Genomic DNA, 12,942 nt, shown 5'->3' with positions numbered 1-12,942 from the left:
TTTGTCTGCTACGTGACCTTGGACAAGTCACTTCCTTCTCTGTGCCTCAGTTACTTCATCTGAAAAAGGGGGATTAAAAGTGTGAGCCCTATACAGGACAGAGACTCTGCCCAACCTGACAACCTTGAATCTACCCCAGAGCTTAGTACAGTGCCTGGCACATAGACAAATACCATGAAAGAAAAGTTCAAGTCACGAGCCAGCAAGATGCTGGATGAAACAAGCGATGAGGGGTAGAAGGTTTTAAAGCTCCATCTCAAAACAAGCAACTTCCTATTCACCCACAAAAGTTTTCCAGAACTGACATATTTGGTCTCTACTCCAGAGGAGGGATGGGAGGGCCTGAAGGAGCCTGGAACTCAGAGAGTGGAAATGCCCAAGAGGGGGATATGAGGGAATGATATTACCCTCCCTCTTTCCAGCAGTTCTTGTTACCTTAAAAATATGTTGTTTCCAGTACTCCAGCCGAGAAATAGATACTCTGTCTGTGCAATTACAGCACAGACAATATTAATGATAATATAAGTGCTTATTATGTGGTAAGTGCTGTACTAAGCCCTAGTATAGATACTAGGTAATGAAGTTGGACATAGTCCCTGTCCCATATGGGTCTCACAGCCTAACTGGGCAGGAGAACAGGTATTAAATCCCCATTTTACAGATGAGAAAATTAAGGAACAGAGAAGTTAAGTGACTTGCCCGAGGTCACACAGCAGACAAGCAATAATCATAATGATGGTATTTGCTAAGTGCTTACTAAGTGCCAAGCACTGTTTCAAGTGCTAGGATAGATATAAGGTAATCAGCTTGTCCCATGTGGGGCTCACACTCTTAATCCCCACTTTACACATGAGGTAACTGAAGCACAGAGAAGTTAAGTAATTTGCCCAAAGTCACACAGCTAAAGGTGTCAGAGCTGGGATTAGAACCCACAACCTCTGACTCCCAAACCCATGCTCTTCCAAGGATTAGAACCCAGCCCCCCTCAACCACCATGCCCATGCGTTTCTGCTAGCCAAGCTACTTCCTGTGGTACAATTGATGGGAACTGAGAAATCGACTACTAAAAAGTTGGATGTATCACAGTCTGAAAATGTTTCTTCATTCAGTCATATTCATTGAGCGCTGATTGTGAGCAAAACATTGTGCTAAATGCTTGAGAGAGTACGATATAACAATAAACACATTCCCTGCCCACAACAAGCCCACAGTCTTAGATGGGGGGAGAGACACATTAATATACATAAATCAATAAATGAATATCTGCCTTATGATGCAGAATCAGCAGCTACCTGACCCTGCCATTAAGGAGTAGCAACATATACAAAGACCAAAGTGGGCATATGCCACTCTGAAACCACACACACACACACACACACACACACACACACACACACACACACACACACACACACACACACACACACACACACACGCACACCTCCCCCCCCCACCCAAAAGAATGGTAGGATATCCCAAAGATATGATACCAGTTTAAATCAATAACATTTGGATCACCAAACAAAATTGGTTCAACACTTTCTAACACATTTTTCACACCTAAATGAGTCTCAGGTTGGACAATCACCTCATAGATGATTATCATTCCAGAGTAGAACTACAGATTGACTTAGTGGCTGTATTCAGCATTGCTCAGCAGGTCTCTCACACCAAGTGCCTCAGTTACTTCACCTGTAAAATGAGGATGAATACTGTGAGCCCAACGTGGGACAGGGATGGTATCCAACCTGACTAGCTTTTATATACCCCATCATTTAGACCCGTGCTTGTCACATAGTAAGTGCTCAACAAATACCATCTTTATTATTATTATTATTACGAATCTGTCCCCGGACAACGGGTGACAGCATGTTACTCCCCTCCTCAAAAATCTCCAGTGTCTGCTTGTCAACCTACGAATCAAGCAAAAACTCCTCACTCTAGGCTTCAAGGCTCTCCATCACCTCACACTCTCCTACCTCACCTCTCTTCTCTCCTTCTACAGCCCAGCCCACACCCTCCGCTCCTCTGCTACTAACCTCCTCACTGGGCCTTGTTGTCACCTGTCCCATCCTCTGGCCTGGATTGCCCTCCCTCCACACATCCGCCAAGCTAGCTCTCTTCCTCCCTTCAAAGCCCTACTGAGAACTCATCTCCTCCAGGAAGCCTTCCCAGACTGAGCCCCCTTTTTCCTCTCCTACTCCCCATCCCCTCCACCCTACCTCCTTCCCCTCCCCACAGCACTTGTATATACATGTATATATTTGTACAGATTTATTACTCTATTTTACTTGTACATATTTACTATTTTATTTACTTTGCTAATGATGTGCATCTAGCTTCAATTCTATTTGTTCTGACGATTTTGACACCTGTCTACATGTTCTGTTTTGTTGTCTGTCTCCCCCTTCTAGACAGTGAGCCCATTGTTGGGTAGGGACCGTCTCTATATGTTGCTGACTTGTACTTCCCAAGCGCTTAGTCTAGTGCTCTGCACACAGTAAGTGCTCAATAAATATAATTGAATGAATGAATGAAATGAATATTATTATTATTATTACTCTCAACCTCAGAGAAAATATAGAGACTCTTCCAACATATATCCTGAACCCTCAATGGTGACTTTTTGCAGAAAAAAAGATGTTGCCATTCCTAATAGGGGTCAGATTTAGGAAAGATTGGAAAGCCAAATAAGTGAAGTATAACTGAAAGTCACGTTTCAATTTAATTGCTATAAATACCCAAATTAAAGACAATAGCACTGATGGCAAAGTTTGCCTATAGGACCCTGTGGAGCTGAAAAGGCCAATGCATGACCCAGAATCCTGATGACACCATGCACACAATGTAAACTCACTCTGTAACCAACTCGTGTAATCTCCCACCCACTTAGTAGAATGCTTTTCCCACAGTAAGCACTCAATAAGTACTGCTGATTGACGGTTTGTCCTTGGTCATGCTGTCTTGTTTGCTGTTTGAAGACTGAGATTCTTTTTGCTAGATTTCATGAATAATCTAGTCAAAAATGATATATTAGAGGGACAAGTGAGGGATGTCAAATCATCCAATATTAACCACTGGGATGGGTGTCCAGGAGGGCAATTCACATGATTCCTCCAAGTGTCTTGTTGCCACTAGCCTAGACAGAACCCTGGGCAGGATGGACCATGTTCTTTTGTTCTTAATGAAAAGGCAGAGTCAACAAAATTTACCCACAGGTGATAGTAACTGTGGTATTTAAGTGTTTACTATGTGCCAAACACTGTACTAAATATTGTGGCTTCGTAGAAAGAGCATGGGCCTGGGAGTCAGAAGGTCATGGGTTCTAATCTTGGCTCCACCACTTGTCTGCTGTGTGGCCTTGGGCAAGTCGGTTCACTTCTCTTTGCCTCAGTTACTTCATCTGTAAAGTGAGGAGCCCGTTGTTGGGTAGGGACCGTCTCTATATGTTGCCAACGTGTACTTCCCAAGCGCTTAGTACAGTACTCTGCACATAGTAAGTGCTCAATAAATGCGATTGAATGAATGAATGATTAAGACTGTGAGCCCTATATGGGACAGGCGCTATGTCCAACCCGATTTGCTTTTATTCACTCCAGTGCATAGTACAGTGCCTGACACATAGTAAATGCTTAACAAATATAATTATTATTACTATACAATGTAAGGAGATTAGATGTAGTTTCTATCTTACATGGAGCTCATGATCTAAAGGGAAGGAGGAATATTATCACCATTATTGTTATTATGGTGTTCATTCAGAAATTACTGTGTGTCAAACACTGTTCTAAAATGCTGGGATAGGTACAAATTTATCAGGTTGGGTACAGTCCCTGTCCTATTTGTATCTCACAGGCTAAGTAGGAGAGAGAACAGGTATTTAAGACTAATTTTTCAGATGAAGAAACTGAAGCACAGAGAAGTTGTCACTTGCCTAGCGTCACAGATCAGGAAATTGACAAAGCTGGGATGAGGACCAAGCTCTTCTGGCTCCTAGGCTTGTGCTCTCTCCACTATGCCACACTACTTAGAAATAATTTTCCTCAGTTTCTGCACTAATAACTTGATAGAGACTAAATGCCTACCAGAAGTAGAACATTATCTCCCACTGGACATCGTCATGATACCGCTAACCAAATCTTTATTTTAGCTATAACAGTTATTCAACCTTATCTCCTACTTTTCCTGGCATAATCTTAAATATAGAGTTAAATCTTTGGTAATTAAATTTCTAATCAGCAGTTTATCCTTGCGTCAGTGTCAGGTTTTACATCCGCACACTAAGTCCTCATTTCCGTAATGACAAATAAATGTTTTGGGGTAGAACGAACTGGCAGATCTGGGCAATGGCATTAGTTTCTTAATGACACTATGTGATTTGCTCTTCAAAATATTTAATCAAGACAATTGTTTCAAATAATTGTGTTTTACCTTGCGGTATTTAGAGTTCAGCTTTGTGTAGCTGTAAAGAGAGGAAATGTGTGGTAGCGGTAAATAAAGCAGAAGAAACATATCAATATTACTTTTAATGCTATTTGTTAAGCACTTACTATGTGCCAGGCACTGTAGTAAGCACTGGGGTAGATACAAGGTAATCAGGTCAGGTCCATGTCCCTGATGGGGCACACATTCTTCCTCCCCATTTAATTGAGGCCTCAGTTCCCCAACAAATGATGTCCACTGGTAATCAGTCAATCTATTGATGATTTTCAGTGAGAGCTTACTGTGTGCAGAGCACTGTACTGAAGGCTTGGAAGACTACAGCAGAGTTGGTAGACCCATTCCTCGCCAGCCTGAGGTGTACTAATCTGAATACGATGACTCTTTTAATAGTAGATCCTCTAGACTGCAAGCTCCTTGTGAGTGGGGAAACCATCTACCAACTCTGTCATAGTGTACTCTCCGAAGTGTTTAGTACAGTGCACTGCATATTGTAAGTGCTCAATAGGTACAAATAATTTTTTGATTAATTGAAGTTCACGAGTATCAAGAAATTAAGGCAAAATCAGATGAACAGTAGGCTTTGCAAAAGACAAGTTAAACTACAGAGAAAAGGATAATTTCGTCGGGGGCGGGGGGTGGTTGTAATAGGCAAGGGTTTGTCAGTCAAAGCTGTCTTGATTTTGGTCACACCCACTCATATGGAGACAATCTCATCAATCAATCAATGGAATTTACTGAGGGATTACTCTATGCAGAGCATTGTACTAAGTGCTTAGGAGAGTGCAATAAATTTAGTAGACATGATCTCTGCCCTCAAGGAGTTAACAATGTAGCATCTTTAAAATCTAGACACTTCCCATTGTGCCGTCTTTGATCCCCGAAGATAGCTAACATTGTCTTATGCTGTCGAGTCATCTCCAACCCATAGTGACGCCGTGGACACATCTGTTCCAGAACATCCCACCTCCTTCTGTGATGATTCTGGTAGTATATCCATAGAGTTTTCTTGGTAAAAATATGGAAGCGGTTGACCTTTGCCTCCTTCTGTGCAATAAATATGGATGTCTGTGCTCGACTTTCTCCCATGCCACTGCTGCCCAGCACAGGCGAGTTTTGACCTGTAGCAGATTACCTTCCACTCGCTAGCCACTGCCCAAGCTAGGAGTAGAATGGATATGTCTCTGCTTGAGTTTCCCTCCCTCAGTCAAAACTGGTTAGAGTACTGGAAACTCTCCAGATGCGACCCTGAGAGGGGCAGCTAACTTTTATATGTATTCAATTTTAACCAGAGGCCCTTGTCTTTTTGCATCCTGGTAATTTCCTAGCTGTTGTAGCTGTTGCAGGACTGCATTAAGCACTTAAGTACACTGCAACAGAGTTGGTAGATGCTATCCCTCCCCACCAGGAGCTTACAGTCTACAGGTCATTTTCTGTAGTCTACGGGATCATAGGTCACTGATGGAAAATATGTTCAATTGAAGATTAAAAACTCTTCCTCAATTGGGCCACAATGTTGAATAATAATTAATAATAATTATGGTATTTATGTGCTTACCATGTGCCAAGCACTGTTCCAAGTGCTGGGGTAGATACAGAGTAATCAGGTTATCCCACATGGGGCTCACAATTTAAATCCCCATTTTACAGTTGAGGTAACTGAGGCATAGAGAAGTTAAGTGACTTGCCCAAGGTCACACAGCAGACAAGTGAAGGAGCTGGGATTAGAACCCATGTCCTCTGGCTCCCAAGCCCGTGCTCTTTGAAGATGAGACTACCAAAGCAGATTGTCAATGAAAATCAGACTGAGGAGCACTGTGGCCTAGCATAGGTCTTGGAGTCAGAGGACCTGGGTTCTAATCCCAACTCTTCCACTCGCCTGCTGTGTGGCCTTGGGCAAGTCACTAATCTCCTCTGTGCCCTGGTTTCCACATCTGTAAAATGGGGAATTCAATCCCTGTTCTCCCTCCTACTTAGACTGTGAGCCCCATGTAGTTCAGGGACTGTGTCTGACAGATTTACCTCATATCCACCCGAGTGCTTAGAACAGGGCTTGACACATAGTTAAGTGCTTAACAAATACCACAATTATTGTTAGTATTCTTAATCAATTAAGTCAGAAATAATAATATTTATCAGGCACTTACAACATGTGAAGCAGCGTGGCTCAGTGGAAAGAGCATGGGCTTTTGGAGTCAGAGGTCATGGGTTCAAATCCTGCTCTGCCAATTGTCAGCTGTGTGACTTTGGGCAAGTCACTTAACTTCTCTGTGCCTCAGTTCCCTCATCTGTAAAATGGGGATGAAGACTGTGAGCCCCACGTGGGACAACCTGATCACCCTGTAACCTCCCCAGTGCTTAGAACAGTGCTTTGCACATAGTAAGTGCTTAATAAATGCCATTATTATTATGTGGAATTTTCTTCTAATCTGTAGAAACACAGTTTCAGACCCCTGAGGCCCTCAAAATTTGAGGTGGGGCACAAGAAGAAAAAAGAGGAAAAAAATATTAGAAACAACTGGAAAACGACAGCAGTTCATTCATCCCTCAACTCCTGATAGCTCTAGTTCTGGATACCTGTTTCAGTTTTCCTCTCTGCTTTGTACTCTCCCAAGCACTTAGTACAGTGCTTTGCACACAGTAAACATTCAATAAATACAATTGATCTACTGACTGAAGAAAGACATAAACGTTTTTAGCTTAAGGACATAGTCTTTCTGCTCATCTGTACCTCCTTGAGATCTAGCCTTGGTGAACTTTTCCATGTCAGGTAATTACAGAAGGAGCTATAGCCCTTTTTTTCAGGATAAAAATCAATTAAGAATGAAGGACTCTAGAAAACACTTTGGTTTGGAAATTTATGTTTTCAAACTAATGGAATTTTACACGATTAAATGTCTCATGATGATAATGACAAAATAATCTATATTTCTCCAAGAATATTTAATTCCCAAAGATCCCAAAACATGCCACAAATCCCCCTGACATTTTTTTTTTTTGCTTTTCACATCCATACATTTCTCACCTCAGAAATAAGTTAGCAACTCCGTCAAAACATCTAAAAGCTACTGCTGAAAAGTTAAGCCCAAGAAACCCTCATGTTATCTACCAAAATCCAGGAGGATTTATGAAGGCCAAAGGCTATATCTCCAAAAGTGATTTTTCTTTATTTGATCTGTACGGGAATATGAATGATACCGTTTGCTGTATCTCCATCAAAGAACAACACTACTTTAGCTTGGTGATTATTTTATGGTTTGGGGTTTTAAATTAAGTGAGACAAAGAGCAGCTCTTTGCTGAGAGTATTTCAGAATAATGACTACTAAATTTCTTAAAGGGATGCATCATCTTCTAGAGGAAAGAACACAGGACTAGGTGTAAGGAGACCTGGGTTCTAATGCTGGCTCCACCATTTGTCTGCTATGTGACCTTGAGTAAGTCACTTAACTCTTCTGAAATTGTGACCTCATCTACAAAATGGGGATTCAATACCCATTCTCCCTCCTACTTAGAATTTGAGCCCCCTGTGGGACATAGACTGGCTCTGATCTGATTCTGTCTACCCCAGTGCTTAGCATAGTCCTTGGTCCATAGTAAGATAAGCAATGTGGCTAAATGGAAAGATCATGGGATTGGAAGTCAAAGGTCATGGGTTCTAATCCTGTGTCAGCCACTTGATAGCTGTGTGACTTTGGGCAAATCACCTAACTTCTCTGAGCCTGTTAACTCATCTGTAAAATGGGGATTAAGATTGTGAGCCCCATGTGGGACAGCCTGATAACCTTGTATCTACCCCAGCACTTACAACAGTGCTTGGCACATAGTAAGCGCTTAATACCATCGTTCATTCATTCACTCATATTTACTGAGTGCTTACTGTGTGCAGAGCACTGTACTAAGTGCTCGTTATCATCAGCAGCAGCGTGGTCTAGTGGATAAAGCACAGGTCTGGGAATCAGAAGGACCTGGGTTCTAATGCCTGCTCTGTCACTTATCTGTTGGCTGACATTGGGCAAATTGCTTAACTTCTCTGTGCCTCAGTTACCTCATCTGTACAGTGGGTATTAAGATTGTGAGCCCCATATGGTACATGGACTGTGTCGAACCTGATTAGCTTGTATCTACCCCAGTGCTTAGTACAGTGCCTGGTGCTTAGTAAGCACTTAGCAAACACCATAAAAAGGGGGTTTAAAAAATACCACAATCATTATTCAAGCAAGCAATTAGTTGAAACGTTGTTCCCTTACCCAAACTGAACCTTTATTTGGCTTTTCCTGTGAGCATATAGCTTTAGTTGAGTATTTTTCTCTTCTACAGTTGATCTGCCCATCTGTTTACTAAAAGAATAGGATCTGCATGATTGTTGCAGTCTTCTAGACTTTAAGCTCATTATGGGCAGGGAACATGACTGCTAACTCTGTTATAGTCTCTCCAGCGCTCAGTGCAGTGCTCTGTGCACGGTAAACTCTCAATACATGTGATTGATTACCATATGCAGTTGAGTCACCAGAGTTAATTTGCAAAGCAAGCAAGAAACTGGAGATTGGCAGTTCAGCTTTTCACACCATCCACATTTTGCCTTAAAGTTGGGTAGCACCCTAGAGATAATGTCTCCCGAGCAGACCAGGTTATGCACACTGAGAGGGTGTCAATAAGGGTGTCCCTTATTGACATCCATGCCCATCATCCCTGTCAGCTCTTCCGTACATTCAACTCCCTTCTCAGGCCCCTGGTTCCTCCCCCTCCTCCTTCCCTCACCCCCAATGATCTGGCCTCCTACTTCATTAATAAAATTAAATCCGTCAGGTCCGACCTCCCCAAAGTCACTCCCCCGCTTCTCCAACCCCCCGGCTCTCAACACTCTCTGATACTCTCCCATCCTTCCCAGCAGTATCCTCAGAGGAGCTATCCTCCCTCCTCTCAAGTGCTACTCCGGCCGCCTGTGCTTCTGACCCCATTCCCTCTCATCTCATGAAATCTCTCGCTCCGTTCCTTCTCCCCTCCTTAACTTCCATCTTCAACCGCTCACTCTCCACTGGTTCCTTCCCCTCTGCCTTCAAACATGCCCATGTCTCTCCCATCCTAAAAAAACCCCTCTCTTGATCCCACCTCACTTTCTAGTTATCGCCCCATCTCCCTCCTACCATTCCTTTCCAAACTCCTTGAATGAGTCATCTACACATGCTGCCTCGAATTCCTCAACACCAACTCTCTCCTCGACCCCCTCCAGTCTGGCTTCCGTCCCCTACATTCCATGGAAACTTCCCTCTCAAAGGTCACCAATGACCTCCTGCTTGCCAAATCCAACAGCTCATACTCTATCCTAATCCTCCTCGACCTCTCAGCTGCCTTCAACACTGTGGACCACCCCCTTCTCCTCAACACACTATCCAACCTTGGCTTCACAGACTCCGTCCTCTCCTTGTTCTCTTATCTCTCTGGTTGTTCATTCTCAGTCTCTTTTGCAGGCTCCTCCTCCCCCTCCCATCCACTTACTGTGGGGGTTCCCCAAGGTTCAGTTCTTGGTCCCCTTCTGTTCTCGATCTACACTCACTCCCTTGGTGACCTCATTCGCTCCCATGGCTTCAACTATCATCTCTATGCTGATGACACCCAAATCTACATCTCTGCCCCTTTTCTCTCCCCCTCCCTCCAGACTAGCATCTCCTCCTGCCTTCAGGACATCTCCATCTGGATGTCTGCCCGCCACCTAAAACTCAACATGTCCAAGACTGAACTCCTTGTCTTCCCCCCAAAATCCTGCCCTCTCCCTGACTTTCCTGACTGTTGACGGCACTACCATAATTCCTGTGTCACAAGCCCGCAACCTTGATGTCATCCTCGACTCTGCTCTCTCATTCACCAAAACCTGCCGGTCACAGCTCCGCAACATTGCCAAAATCTGCCCTTTCCTCTCCATCCAAACTGCTACCCTGCTCGTTCAAGCTCTCATCCTACCCCATCTGGACTACTCCATCAGCCTCCTCTCTGATCTCCCACCCTCGTTTCTCTCCCCACTTCATGCCGCTGCCCGGTTTGTCTTTGTCCAGAAATGCTTTGGGCATGTCACTCCCCTCCTCAAAAATCTCCAGTGGCTACCAATCAATCTGCGCATCAGGCAGAAACTCCTCACCCTCGGCTTCAAGGCTGTCCATCACCTCGCCCCCTCCTACCTCACCTCCCTTCTCTCCTTCTACAGCCCAGCCCGTGCCCTCTGCTCCTCTGTCGCAAATTTCCTCACTGTGCCTCATTCTCCCCTGTCCCACCGTCGACCCCCGGCTCACGTCATCCCCCTGGCCTGGAATGCCCTCCCTCCCAACATCCGCCAAGCTAGCTCTCTTCCTCCCTTCAAGGCACTACTGAGTGCTCACCTCCTCCAGGAGGCCTTCCCAGACTGAGCCCCCTCCTTCCTCACCCCTCATCCCCCTCTCCATCCCCCCGTCTTACCTCCTTCCCTTCCCCACAGCACCTGTATATATCAATCAATCAATCGTATTGAGCGCTTACTGTGTGCAGAACACTGTACTAAGCGCTTGGGAAGTACAAGTTGGCAACATATAGAGACAGTCCCTACCCAACAGTGGGCTCACAGTCTAGAAGGGGGAGACAGAGAACAAAACCAAACATACTAACAAAATAAAATAAATATAATAGATATGTACAAGTAAAATAAATAGAGTAATAAATATGTACGTGTAGTTTGTACATATTTATTACTCTAGCTTGTACATATCTATTCTATTTATTTTATTTTGTTAGTATGTTTGGTTTTGTTCTCTGTCTCCCCCTTCTAGACTGTGAATATGTACAAGTAGTTTGTACATATTTATTACTCTATTTATTTATTTGTTTATTTTACTTGTACATATCTATTCTATTTATTTTATTTTGTTAGTATGTTTGGTTTTGTTCTCTGTGTGAGCCCATTGTTGGGTAGGGACTGTATATGTTGCCAACTTGTACTTCCCAAGCGCTTAGTACAGTGCTCTGCACACAGTAAGCACTCAACAAATATGATTGATTGAGAGCTGTCTCCGTCATCCTCAGATTTCCGCACACCTGATCCCACCACAAGTTCAGGCATGGAGGGGCAGGATAGGGAGTGGATAATCTTGAGGCACACTCTATCAGTCCAGCCTACCTGGTGGTTTTGAGTCCTCTGTGGTGGTCCTGGGAACAACAGTGAATGCAGCTGCTAATAGTGAATGCAATACCACAGTCCAAGATAGCATGATGTTGTTTCAAAGACACAGAAGCTGGCTGAAAAGTTATGATGTGTGGGACTACTTGTGCTTGTGGGACTGGTTTATATGCCTTGGCTGAAAAAGCCACAATGTGGCCAACGTTGATGAATCAGTGAATCAATCAATGGTATTTATTGAGCACTTAATGTGTGCAGAGCTTGGGAGATTGGGAGTGCTATAGAATATATAGGCATGATCCTTGCTCTCAGGAAGCTTACAATCCATCAGGATGACAGACATTAAAATAAATGTAATAATAATAAATATAAATAGCAATTAAAAATTAAATTAAATAAGGGAAGCAACTGAGCCACTCCTCAAGAACCTCCATTGGATGTCCATCCATCTGTGCAACAAACAGAAACTCCTTACCGAAGGCTTTAAAGCACTCAATCACCTTGTCCCCTCCTTCCTTACTTCACTGATCTCCTACTACAAACCTGTCTGCTCACTTAACTCCTCGAACACCAACCAGCTCTCTGTACCTCAATCTCATCTGTCTCGCTGCCCAACCCTCACCCATGTCCAGCCTCTGTCCTGGAAATCCCTCTCCCATCCTACCCTACAGACAGTAACTTTCTCCACTTTCAAAGCCTAATTAAAACTGCATCTCCTCTAAGAGGCCTTCCCAGACTTAGCCCTCTTTTCCACTTCTTTCTCTCCTTTCTGCATCACCCTTGTACTTGGATCAGTACTCTTTATTCAACTCTCCCTCAACCCCTAAGAACTCATGTATATATCCATAATTTATTTTAATGTCTTTCTCCCCCTTCTATAGTGAAGCTCCTGGTGGGAGGGGAATATATGTATCAACTAATAATAATAATAATAATTGTGGTATTTGTTAAGCACTTAGTATGTGCTAGGCTCTGTACTAATTGCTGGGGTGGGTACAAGCTAATCGGGTTGTACACAGTCCCTGTCCTGTGTGGGATGCTGTCTCAATCCCCATTTTACAGATGAGGTAACTGAAGCACAGAGAAGTGAAGTGACTTGACCAAAGCCACACAGCAGACAAGTGGAGGAGCCAGGATTAGAACCCATGACCCTCTGACTCCCAGGCCCGAGTTCTGCCCACTATGCCAGATTCTGCTGTACTCTCCAAAGTGATTAGTACTGTGTTCTGCACACAGTAAGTGCTCAACGAATATGATGGAATGATTGAGTGTAAGGGTATGTTCACAAGTGCTGGGTGTGCTGAGTACCTAAGTGTTTAGAAAGTACAGACTCAAGTGCGTAGGTGACACCAAAGGTGTG

The 12,942-nt window shown here is 43.6% G+C and overlaps 1 non-coding gene across 1 annotated transcript; it reads right to left on the bottom strand.

Annotated features, from left to right (window-relative positions):
* Window positions 1–5,559: 5,559 nt before the first annotated feature.
* Window positions 5,560–5,698, bottom strand: LOC119929188. Its single transcript, XR_005451324.1, has one exon. It is a non-coding gene; the product is annotated as a small nucleolar RNA SNORA7 (small nucleolar RNA).
* Window positions 5,699–12,942: the final 7,244 nt, after the last annotated feature.

Source organism: Tachyglossus aculeatus, chromosome 5 (assembly GCF_015852505.1).
Source record: "Tachyglossus aculeatus isolate mTacAcu1 chromosome 5, mTacAcu1.pri, whole genome shotgun sequence".
Classification (NCBI taxonomy): Eukaryota; Metazoa; Chordata; class Mammalia; order Monotremata; family Tachyglossidae; genus Tachyglossus; species Tachyglossus aculeatus.
Note: the sequence above shows the minus strand (reverse complement) of the source record. Positions and strands in the feature narration are given on the sequence as shown.